General features: G+C 39.2%; 1 protein-coding gene and 1 pseudogene across 1 annotated transcript in view; both read left to right on the top strand.

Moving 5' to 3' along the window:
- The window catches only part of LOC139718831 (uncharacterized), a 32,686-nt pseudogene that overhangs the window by 17,696 nt on the left and 2,493 nt on the right, over positions 1 to 12,497 (top strand).
- LOC139718849 (uncharacterized) overlaps positions 4,563 to 12,497 on the top strand; it is a 33,707-nt gene continuing 25,772 nt past the window's right edge. Inside the window, exon 1 of the mRNA XM_071630314.1 lies at positions 4,563 to 4,843. The gene's annotated coding sequence lies outside the window, so the exon portion shown is untranslated. The remainder of the gene's footprint in view (positions 4,844 to 12,497) is intronic.

Here is a 12,497-nt window from a genome sequence, read left to right as displayed (position 1 = left end):
CGTCTGCTCTTTCAAAATATACCCTTACCAAAACATCCACATTTGGCGACTTTTTGTTGGTTTTGTGAAGCAGGGTCACAGTATGTAAGTACTCACCATGTCTTCATGTTTCATTTTGCCAGTTGACTACATGGTGATGTGTTTCAAGAATTAGCTTTAGGTAAATCACTTTAGCCAATATCATAATCTCAAAGAATATGCCATTATCAATTGACAAATGAAATATCTGAGCAAGTGCATCATCGCCTTTAAGAATGAATTATCCATCTCAACATGACTTGACCTTCGTTCATAAGTCTATACACTAAAGAAGATAAAATATGTGTGAGAACCAACTAAAATATGGATTTTCTTTTTACTTGAGGGCAGATTCTCAAAAACCGGACTCTAAGCTTTAAAATGATGTATAACTTAATTAATATGGACTCTTCTAACCTATCTAAACATTGGAAAGAAAACAACCACTATGGAGAAGTGAGAACTCAGAAAGAGGCTCAGAAGTACAGACCGGATCTATGAATCTTTACCAAACAATGAAAGCTGTGTAATGAATGTGACAAAAAACAAAGAAAACAAACACACGAAAAACAAACATGATGTTAACCGCTGGGAGCGACAATAAAACAGGGATTATCAGATTCAGGTGAAGTTGATCATGCTCCATATGTGACCCTGCACCTCAAAACAAACAAAAAGTCGCCAGACATGAATTTTTAGTTAAGACCATATTCTGAAAGAGCAGACTTTAAGCTTTAAAATGATATATAACTCAAATCAAATGGACTCTCCTAACCTATCTAAATATTGGAAAGAAAGCACAAACTCAGGAAAAGTGTGAACTGAGAAAAGAGGCTCTGAAGTACAGTGTCTATTCAAGCGCTTAATCTTTACCAAACCGTGCAGGCTGTGCGATGAATGGGACAAAAAACAGGAAGTAAAGCACCAGAGTACCAACAATGAAGGGATTATTAGATTAAACTGAAATTGAGCATGCCTCATTAACACATTCTGTCAATAATTAACGCCAACTTTCAAAGCATTGGCACTATCCTGTCAAAAGTTATTAGAGTTGAAAGTGAAGAGTGTGGACAAGGTTTTTCAGAAATGAAAAGGGGATTCTAAAGACACACCTAATCACACTATTCTACCAAAAATGTTTGATATAAACTGCTCAAAAAACACACTTTCCTGCCCGTTTTATGATACCAAATTTTAGCATAATGTAAAAGAAGACCCGCTCTTTCAGAAAATATGAAAAAGTCAAGTTCGGCTAGGTTGACCCATTTCACTTATTTTCAGTCCTCACGCAAAATCAGTGTGTGCGACTTTATGTTCGTTTTGAGGTTCACTGTCACATATGGAGATAAAACTAAAATCAAGGCATGGCATCAACTCGAAAGCCTGAGCTGTTACAATGATCTTCCCCTTGTCGTTCTGGAAAATAAGAAGCTTCTCAGACCTATTCATTTTGCCAAACTATGAAACTCTATCGGAGAATCAATATTCATGGTAATTATATAGAACAAAATGATTTCAAGTGACTTAACTAAAAATGAAAGTCCTTAGTTCTTTCGATGATACAAAATATCAGAAATCAAATTTTATCTTGAAGTGAAGGGAATAACAACTGAACAAGGACTATGGAAATTGATCTTTAATTTTTTGTCTGTTTGTATTAAGATGTTTCCGATAAATGTAATAGAAACGAACGCATTATTTTCCATAAATCATTCTACTTGCATCTAGATAGAATACGTTTAGACGAAACATACTAAGTTGTTCTATCATGCACGTGATGACTTACAGAATATTTTTTGTTGAAGTTGTTTTTGTTTGTTATCTATAGAGGTGTTTATTACACTTACACCCTTGAAGAATTTAAAACATGGCACAGATCGTAATGTTCGTAATTTTTTTCATCAAAATAACGACGAATAAATAACATTTGATTAATAGATCTTATGAGAGCGTTTTTAGGCTTATCACAAGGAAGCCAAAAATTGATATTGCAAAGTTTTAACCGTCATGGTGCCCTCCGATCAGTTGGTAAAATCAAACTCTGTAGAGCAACCGACCCCCGCTACCTTAGAATTTAGCTTTGAAACGAATGATAGGGTGATCATTTTTTAAGATGACTGAAGAATTAAAAGCATCTCATGGTACAGATTTTTCTTATTTGATTTGAATTTATTGCATCATTTTATTCATCGATTTATTTCATAGGATTTTCTTGTATGGCAGGGTAGCTCTTTCAGCTTACCCCGAACTGCTGTGCCAAGGGGCCATGCAACAAACAAATACAAAATATGATTGGAATTAAACACACACACACACACACACACACACACACACACACACACACACACACACACACACACACACACACACACACACACACCACACACACACACACACACACATGGTAACAAAGAGAAAACACAAACACAAAGTCATATCAAATACAACATTAGTACCAACTTTGGAGAAGAGAAGAGTAGCTGTCATTCTTGTCGGCCCCGTAAGAAGAGATCATTATCAAGATGTCACTTTATGAAGTGGTTTTATAGCTAAGTATATTGCATACACTTTGGTACACAAGTATACATAAGAGATTGCACAGAAATGAACGGAGGGAAAGCAACGCATGTTTTGTGAGATTACACGCAGACAATGTATGGCGCGAAGTAATAGCGGGAGTGGTTTGATGATTATACGGGGTTAGAAATTACATTTACTATACTCTTGTATTAAAGGAAATTAATGAAGATAATTATCATAGTACCACGTTTTAATTCATGTAAAAATATAATTATGGCGTACACGTATCACAACAACGAAAAGTATGCAAGAAATGATAGTATTAAAATATTGCAAGTGTCTCAGGAAAAACCCTGGTGTTTGCTTATAAAAAGACATTTTTCATATCATGTTGCCATTGTTTTGTGACATGACAGTTCATTGCACAGTATGTTCCAAAGTGCATTTTGTTGAATAGATATCAATCATTATGACTACGGATTCATTTTGATGAATAGGCCCATTGTGTGTATGACAATAAGAAAAATCCTAGTGAGAGAGAGAAAAAAAAATGATATCATATCACATACAGTATTTCTACATGCGTGTAGGGCCTATTCCCCCCCTTTTTAATAATGAATACTAATAAACGCAAATATAGGGAACCTGACTAGAAAATGTATGTCCATTCATAATAGTGGGGGCAGATATGTGAAAAAGATGCTCACATCCGGCGGAAAGTATGAAATTTTGCATATGGGGGTATTTTGAGGTGCTGATTTCAAAAATTGCCGGATCCAAGAGATCTGGCCACGGGGTCGGCCGCCATTTTGAATTCCAATATGGCCGCCGTCAAAGATCCCTATCTTCAGTTCTGAATGACATTAGCCATTGGAATTTGATATATAAAAGCATGGTGTTATGATGACTTCAATAACACTTATTTGATATGTCTGACAAGCTGCACGGCAGCCAATTTGAATTTTTATACATATTTGCCATGTTGGAGTGTTGAAAATCTCTATCTCGGGTTTGTAAATTATTAGGCTACCTGATTGAGCGCGCGTTTGTCACTGATAGAGTGCGCGCTGCTGTATTTACATTGTGACGTCAGTGAAAGGTGCATTATGCTTCCTTTTTGCTGCACTCTTTGACATGCCCGTGAATGTTAGTCGTAATGTTTGTCTTCGTTGCCACATTGAAATTCAAAATAACGCATTGCGTTTGTCAGACACATCACATCAGTTAATATTTTAACTCAGTATGTTAAAATACTTGTTTACACCTAATTTCAGGGTCACTCACCACTTAGAAATCGAGATAAGGATTTTGAATATTTCGTCGAGGTGGCCATATTGGAATTCAAAATGGCGCCCATTCGATGTTTGTCAGACACTCCAAATCAATCTGTCATCAAATTCAATGTGTCAAAACGCTCATGTGTACCAAATTTTGGTGCCACAGGTCATTCAGAACTAAAGATGGGGATCTTTGAATTTGTTTTGTGATGGCGGCCATATTGGAATTCAAAATGGCCGCCGATCCCGTGGTCAGATCTCTTGGATCCGGCAATATTTGAAATCAGCGCCCCAAAATACCCCTTACGCAAAATTTCATACTTTCCGCCGGATGTGAGCATTTCGACCAATTTTTGCTACATATCTGCCCTGCTATAAGTGAAAAATTGAGCAACGGAAATCGTGAAGTGGGAGAGGGAGAGAGAAAGACACACACAACACACACTGGCCACATACACACACCTGCAGACAGCGGGAACACACAGCAGGTGAATAAGCAAAACAGACAAGGGACATGCACCACACACACACCGAGCTAAGGGAGCCCGAGCGTGCAATCAATACACACCAAAGAGGTTCTGTAGAACCTCTTTGATACACACACACTTTCACACACACGCGTACGGGAGCACACGTACACACACAAGATCGCATTCACAAGCGCGCTGTCGTCGATCCTTCGCGGCTTCGCGACACATTTGCACACAGCCCACAGTGACGAATGCCTGCGATCAATCCCCCATTCGAGACCTTAAATTACACCGCGCATCTGGCGACATCACACTTTTTTCCAGCTTGCTGCTTGCTGCGTTTTTGATGGTGAAAACGACGCCCAGCTGAAGGCGCCGTAGGAAAGGATCTTCCTGCGGTATTTTCGTACGTGAGATGACGACTGCTACGAGATAAGGGGATATAGTATCAACCTCCAAGCAACCGGTTTTTCTCCTTTGTCTTCTTCGGGCTTACTGCGCAATAATGAGAAAGGCTGAACGAGAAGCTGGACATTGATTAATTTTGCATACAGCTCGGTAAGAACATAGCTTTGAAACATTATCATTATATTAATAGATAACCGGTTTACATAATATCTTGCGTGCTGTGGTATACTATCGAGTAGGCTAAACGGCCATATGGCATCAGTCATAATTATCAGGGATTTTCGATAGAGCGGCGACGTAGCTTAAATTATGCCGCATTAAGGTCATAACCGACACTTCTGTGGGGCTTTACCTTGTTAAAATGAGAGCGAATGATGCTGTGGGCCGTAAAATTCATCGCATGAAAGTGTGACTCCGAGCATAATTAAGTTGTGTACCTCTCCCTGCAAAACCCTTTCGCTGTATATTCTTGGTATAGTGTTACGCAAGATCATTGATAGAACACGATTCTGATGATAATGAAATCAATAGCCGGGGAAAAGACTGCAACTTGATGCACAGACGACAATGCGCATCCCCGTATAGTCGCATGCTACTATACTGAGTATATTATTATTGCTAGTTTCTCCTTTAACTTATACAGCTGCATGCAGTGTAGTTGACCGGAATAAAATTGCTCCGCACACACATCCATTTGTCTCTATTGTTTATGGTTGTATGTATAAAATGTGGCATTGACTCTTGGTATACAAAGAGTATATCGATGTAGATTTTGATTCATCCAGGTAGTATGCTAAAAGCGTGTAAATTAAATCTGTTCGACTGGACTTACTTGTGAAAATCACGGAGAAAACAGTTTCGTGACTCGTCCGAGTCACTTCTTCAGCTCTGTCTGGCTGGCGAGCATTCACCCGTGGAGGGTGAATGGGCGATGTTACTACCTTTATTGTCTGTACGTCGAGGAACTTTCAAAGGATAAGGATATTGTCATTTTACCAGCAGACAAAGGTAGATGTACCGTGGTTTTGAATAAGACTGACTATGATAAGAAAGTTAACAGTCTCTTGAGCGACAACAGCACCTATGAACGGCTCAAACGAGATCCGTCAGCAGCCTTCAAGAAGAGAGCACTTGAATGCCTACAACGACTAGAGAAGGGGGGTCACATAGACAAACCACTGTACTACAGTCTCTACCCTGGGGATGACATCCCATGCAGCCTTCTATGGTCTCCCAAAGATCCACAAGACGGATACACCCCTCAGACCTATCGTCAGCAGTATTAATAGTGTCACCTACAACATCGCCAAACAACTAACATCCATCTTGAGCCCATTAGTTGGTTTGTCGGACCATCACATCCAGAACTCAGGGGACTTCATCGAGAAAGTGCGGGACATTAAGGTTGAGGAGAATGAGACCATTGCCTCCTTTGATGTGTCCGCACTGTTCACGAGTGTACCTCCTGACAAAGCTATTGAAGTAGTAAGGGAACGCCTGAGCAGGGACACCAGCTTACATCAAAGGACCAAACTGAGCCCAGAACAAATTTGCCAGCTGTTAGAACTGTGTCTTTCCACAACGTATTTTGTGTACAATGGCGCCTTCTTCAAACAGAAGCATGGCTGTGCCATGGGCTCACCCATTATCTCCAGTCCTAGCCAACCTGTACATGGAACACTTTGAAACATCAGCTCTAGACTCATTTAATGGAACAGGGCCCTCCCACTGGTACTGGTACGTTGACGATACATGGGTCAAGATACAGTCTACCGAACTGGACAGTTTCTTTCAGCACATTAACAACTGTGATCCGTTCATTAAGTTCACCGTGGAGAACATCAGGGACAACAGTCTCCCTTTCTTGGATTGCTTGATCACGGTCAACAAGGACGGCACCTTGTGTTCTTCAGTTTATCGCAAACCCACACACACAGACCAGTACTTGTTGTTCGACTCCCACCACCCACTTATTCACAAACTTGGAGTTGTAAGAACTCTGTTTCACAGAGCATCCTACCTCCCTTCCTCTGAAGAGACAAAGGAAAAGGAACATCAACACCTACGAACCGTCCTGAAAAACTGCGGTTACAAACACTGGAGCATTGAGAAAGCCCTTCACCCTCGCAAACGGGACGTCAGAGACAGGGCTTCCAGTAGCACAACCCAGCAACGAGGCAGAGGGGTTTCAGTCCCATACTGCCAAGGACTGTCAGAGAAAATCCAACGGATTTTCAGCTTCTACCGAATTCCTCTATATTTCAAGCCGACCAACACTCTTCGACAGAGACTAGTTCATCCTAAAGACAAAATCCCAAAACACAAACGGAACAATGTAATTTACAGGATAAAGTGTCAGGGAAAAGACTGCAAAGAAAACTACATCGGTGAAACCAAACAACCTCTCCACAAACGTCTCTACCAACATCGTAGATCCAGCTCCGCTGGGAACGAGTCGGCCGTGTTCACCCACCTGAAGAACACGGGGCACCATTTTGAAGACAAAGAGGTCGACATCATTGACAAGGAAACCAGATGGTTTGAAAGAGGAGTCCGTGAAGCTGTGTATGTGAATGCGGAAAATCCTTCACTCAACAGGGGAGGGGGACTCCGACACAACCTTTCACCAACATACAAGTCGGTGATCCGAAAAATTCCTCGACGTACAGACAATAAAGGCAGTAACATCGCCCATTCACCCTCCACGGGTGAATGCTCGCCAGCCAGACAGAGCTGAAGAAGTGACTCGGACGAGTCACGAAACTGTTTTCTCCGTGATTTTCACAAGTAAGTCCAGTCGAACAGATTTAATTTACACGCTTTTTTTATACAAAGAGTACTTATTTGATACATTACATGGCGATTATGTTAACACACACGTCGTAAAGAGAGTTGAGTGTGAATTATTCTTCATGACTTGCGAGAATCTGTGGAGGGCTTGAATTGCCTCCGTCAATAGACCGTTTCTGCAATTCATTACAATTTATAGATGTTTCTTTTCGAACAACCTGTAGTAAAACATTTCAAGCATTAATACTTCGTTCACCTGCTCACTAAATTTGCCTAGTTATAGCTAGGTAAGGTAAGCCTCCGGCAAGGTCTGTGATTGTTATACCCCAGATATTCTACGGAGATTTTATCTCATCAAAGATTGTTGCTTCCAGCTACCCACCGAAGCGTATCGGATCGCAGTCTGATGAATCCGACTTGATTGGTCGAGTATCAGGTGAGTGTCGGACATGTCGCGCGTGATTCTCATCGCGAGATCTTGCCTCATCGGACATGCCTAACACTGACCCAATAGTCTACCAACACAGGTCGGATTCCTCATAGACTGCGATCCGATACACTTCGGTTGGTGGCCCGAAGCAATAAACTTTGCTTCCGATGAGTGACCGATGAGAGAAAATCTCTGTCGAATGGAGGTATGTTAAGGGCAACTTTTCTGAACAGAGCATGCATTATAATAGTTCATATCTGAATACATTACAGAACCTGTCTATGAGAGAAGGCAAATCTTGTGTTCTACATGGTTTGGAATTTGCATACTTGTATCGATGCAAACATGATTGTGTGGCCCCAAAACACCTGGGAGCTGTAATCGAAATAATTCTTCAGGCTAATCCTTCTGTTGGATGTATTTACTGGTACGTAGTCTCTGTTATTTTTAAACATGATACTTTGTCTATAGACCAATTCGGTTTGGGTACTGTTTTCCATGGTAATTTCTAATTGTGGGCTTCAAGCATGCTTATAACAACAGATAATTTATGCACTGACATATCAACGCACCTGGCTCATTGCATAACCCATTGAAAGTGCTTTTGTTCTTTTGAAGCCCCCCCCCCCCCCCCCCCCCCCCCCAGTTATGGCTACCATAAGTTACAGTGCTCTGAAGTCGGATTCCTCGATAAACATCTGCGCAAGTCCCGGGCAGGAGTATGAAGTACTCAGTAAATGAGTGCACGGGCCTTATGGTGGCTGTTGTTAAACGCCCGAATGAATCTTGAGTAAAAAACTACAATTTGACACTCTCACTGATTGTTATATTTCGATGGCTTCCAGTCCTCCACACATAAATTCTTCAGTCAAGAATTTTCCCTTTTTTGACAAAGAATTGTCTACTTAATGACAGACGATGCATGACCACCAGAGCAAAACAATAAATCTCACCAGCTTATTAGGAAAAACAAAGACGCTGACTGGATAACAATTCCCGAATTCATGCATTGTTGTAAAATAATGTACATGTACATTGCATCAAATAGAATAATCCCATACTGCCATTAATACAAGCCGATGTAAAATTTATTTCAGGATCCTAGGGAAGAACAGAACAGTAGTATCCATTTTGCAAAGTACTTTCTTGTATTAATATTATTTTATTTGAATAAGGAAACATGTTTCTGGAGTATGAGAAACAAGGTGCCATATTATTATGCATGGAACTGCTTCAAGAACAGTGGCATGTATATAAAATCACATCAATGAAAATGATGAGGCAGTTATTAGTGTATGGCATGCCCTATAGCAGCTTTTATTAATACAACAGCACATCTACTAAGTTGTTTGTGACCATCTAATCTATTCCAGTATCATACGTATTCAAAATGAGCACTATTAAAATTGGATCATGCTCATGTCTTTTGCCTATTTCAAAGATTCCCTTTCGGGATATACTCCCGCTGAATTATGATAGTCGCTAAGTTATAGTGAACCTCCACTGTATCATTCACTTGTATTTTATATTAAGGATTAGCTTTAAAAAAAAAGAAATATGACAATAAAACCTAATGATTACGAACTCTCTAAAAAAATCGAGTGAAAATATTCACTCTTAAAAGAGTGAATACAAAAAAGAGTGAATTTCGAGTGAAATCGGAGTGAATTTTGAGTGAAAATGTTCATTTTCACTCATTTTGGAGTGACGTCAGGGATCACTCCAAAATCTTCGAGTGATTCCTGACGTCACTCCTAAATGAGTGAAAATGAGCATTTTCACTCAAAATTCACTCCAATTTCACTCGAAATTCACTCTTTTTTGTATTCACTCTTTCTAGAGTGAAAATTTTCACTCGATTTTTTTTTAGAGAGAACGTACACACTTTCCCAGGGTGTTCTAGTTCATGGCTACGCCGACCTTACAACCTGCAAAATAACGCATTTGGTTTCTGTTACTTCTGTGTGAAACATTTTCTAAAGCGCACGACTAATTTCATGTTTTCATAAACATTCTGTTTGTATGAACCGAACGTTTGATTCTCATGGCAAAAGATTGTCACTATGCAGCTGGTGCAGGTTGGAGCAGGGAGCTACAGCTTGATTCCAGACGTAAAATCACGGGGCTTTTTCCCAAAACGTCTCTAAATGATTTCAGTATAGGCATCTCCATATGCTATGCCCATCAATCATGAAATTCCCTGTATCGCTGAACAGCTGGAAAACACAATCTGTATACTCCTGTCTAATTTCTGTGGAAAGTCACGTGCATCATGCAGACAAAATGGTGCGAACGTTTCTTTCTTTTTTTTCACACTGAGCATCATCCGGTTGAATGCAGAATAACAAAATTTGAATTCTCCATATTCCGTTGGTCATTGTTTCATGTAATTCACTTGACAACATTCTCAACATTTGCCATTTTAAGAAACTATATAGTCAATTTATGAATCAGTGTCCCTCTGCAGCAATCCACTTACAGGAGACCCTCCGGATGATTTTCAGATTTTTACAGGATATTTTGAACGACGATAAATTACCTGAGTACGGAGTTTCAGAATTTATAGTGATTGGGATGAGGAATAAGAATGTATTCAAAATTTATAACAAATTGCAATGAACAAGCCTCAACATAAGAATGCGTGAGTTGGGGCTCAAGAACAAAAGAAGAAAGCATGCATACATTCTACACAGGCGAACTTGTCAATCAAGCGGTATTGTAATGGAATTCAAGTTCAAGTTAAAGTTTATTTGTTTCATTTCCAACAAAATAATTAGGAATACAATGAAATGTTCACATATATGCAGATATTGTCACGAAATCGGTACCACAATGTGATGAACATAATAACATGTAATAAAGACACAGGTAAATTATTAACAGAGATACAAAAGTAATAAATGTGATATCATTATGGTAAAATCAGAAAAAAATTGCTGGAAATGGAGGGGACTGCTAAAAAGCAGAGCTTAGGCCTATAGTATGCTGTCCCCTCATTAAAAAAAAAAAAGAGGGAAAATCAAATTGAAAAAAAAAGACAATCAAAAAGACAGACAGTAAACACATACATGCACACACAAGGACGCACATTAACAATCACGAGGCAGCTCTCTTGTAAGGGAAGAAGAGATAAGTAGATAGAAAGATTAGTGAGGAAGGTAGTGAGGAAGGTAGTGAGTCCGAGGTGGACAAGAAAGGGGGAAATAGAAAGAAATGGTGGGTAATAATCCTTACACTGCTATACATTACACCGCTGCATTTCTGAAGTACGTGAGACTCCTATGTCATCAACACTGTTCAATGTAATTTGTTTAAGATTGTTTTCAGATTATTGGTTTCTCTGCTCAAAGACTACAAAAAATTCCACAAATCTATACATGGAGCTGTCGATTTATGAGGTACATGATGTGAAGTTATGAAAATCGTCTGGAATGCCCCTTTAAATAACGTCCCGACCTAGCTCTTTTTCAAAAACTTGACTCCCAAACATCTACCATTATTTTATAACTATATGGCGTATTATGATCGTATTTCATCTGCTGTTAACGTCTATAGTAATTTCAGTTTGCAATTTTCTATCCATGTATAGCTGCAGCCATTCACTCTAGTTTATGTTTATATTAGCATATTAGCCTCAAATTTCTTTTCAGCACACAGACCAACTATATGATGTTGATTTTGATCATGGTATTGATATACAGCTTTTTATACTTAAAACCAAAGTAATATTCATTTAGAAATAACTTGTATTTTTTAGAATGATACACTGCAAAAACATAGGTGTTAGATTCAACACCATGGGTGTTAAATCTAACACCGATTAAGTGTCAATAGAAAGCCACACCCACAGGTGAAGAAAGTATGTTGTGATGATGGTGAAAAGTGTTCACCTGTCACTTCGTGGTGTTGATTTGACACTGTACCTGGTGATATTTTTGACACTGCGCTAGTGTCAATTCATCAATGACACCGCATGGTGTTTATGTGATATTGCTGGTGTTAATGTCAATGGTATAACACTCGCCCAGCTTCAGTAGGAGACCACACCAACTGGTGTTACTGTGGTGTAAATGTTTTCACACTTTTTTTTTTTCGAAAATCAAGTACTTTATCGGAAAATTCTTGACCGTATTGTTGAAGTTCAAAATCAACAAGAAGAACAGTAACTAAGAAACTGTAAAAAAAAACACACCCCAATTTTATATATTGACGTGACACCCGGAGGTGTTAATCTATAACACCACATCGTTGTTTCAAATTTAACACCGGACTTTTTGCAGTGTACAGTTTCCTCACAAGGGCGTCATCCTACTACAAAAATCTGAATTGTATACTTTGTCGGTGTCTACATACCATCACAATTCATTCAGGTGCAATGGGTATTATCGAGTAGTATTGACTATTATGATGTAGTGTATTTTCCAAACAAACCGCGTGTTGTTTCTCAAATCGATATGACGATATACTTCACAGAAGACATAATATAACATTTTCCGTTGCATATACAGGTATTATCTTTATAGCAGGTCCTATCAGCAGGGCTAGGGTGCAAAGTACAAGTGATTTGTATACAATAGTTGTTAA

The sequence above is a fragment of the Diadema antillarum genome, unplaced genomic scaffold, assembly GCF_040938485.1.
Source record: "Diadema antillarum isolate AM-2024a unplaced genomic scaffold, OU_Dant_1.0 scf00000100, whole genome shotgun sequence".
NCBI lineage: Eukaryota > Metazoa > Echinodermata > Echinoidea > Diadematoida > Diadematidae > Diadema > Diadema antillarum.
Note: the sequence above shows the minus strand (reverse complement) of the source record. Positions and strands in the feature narration are given on the sequence as shown.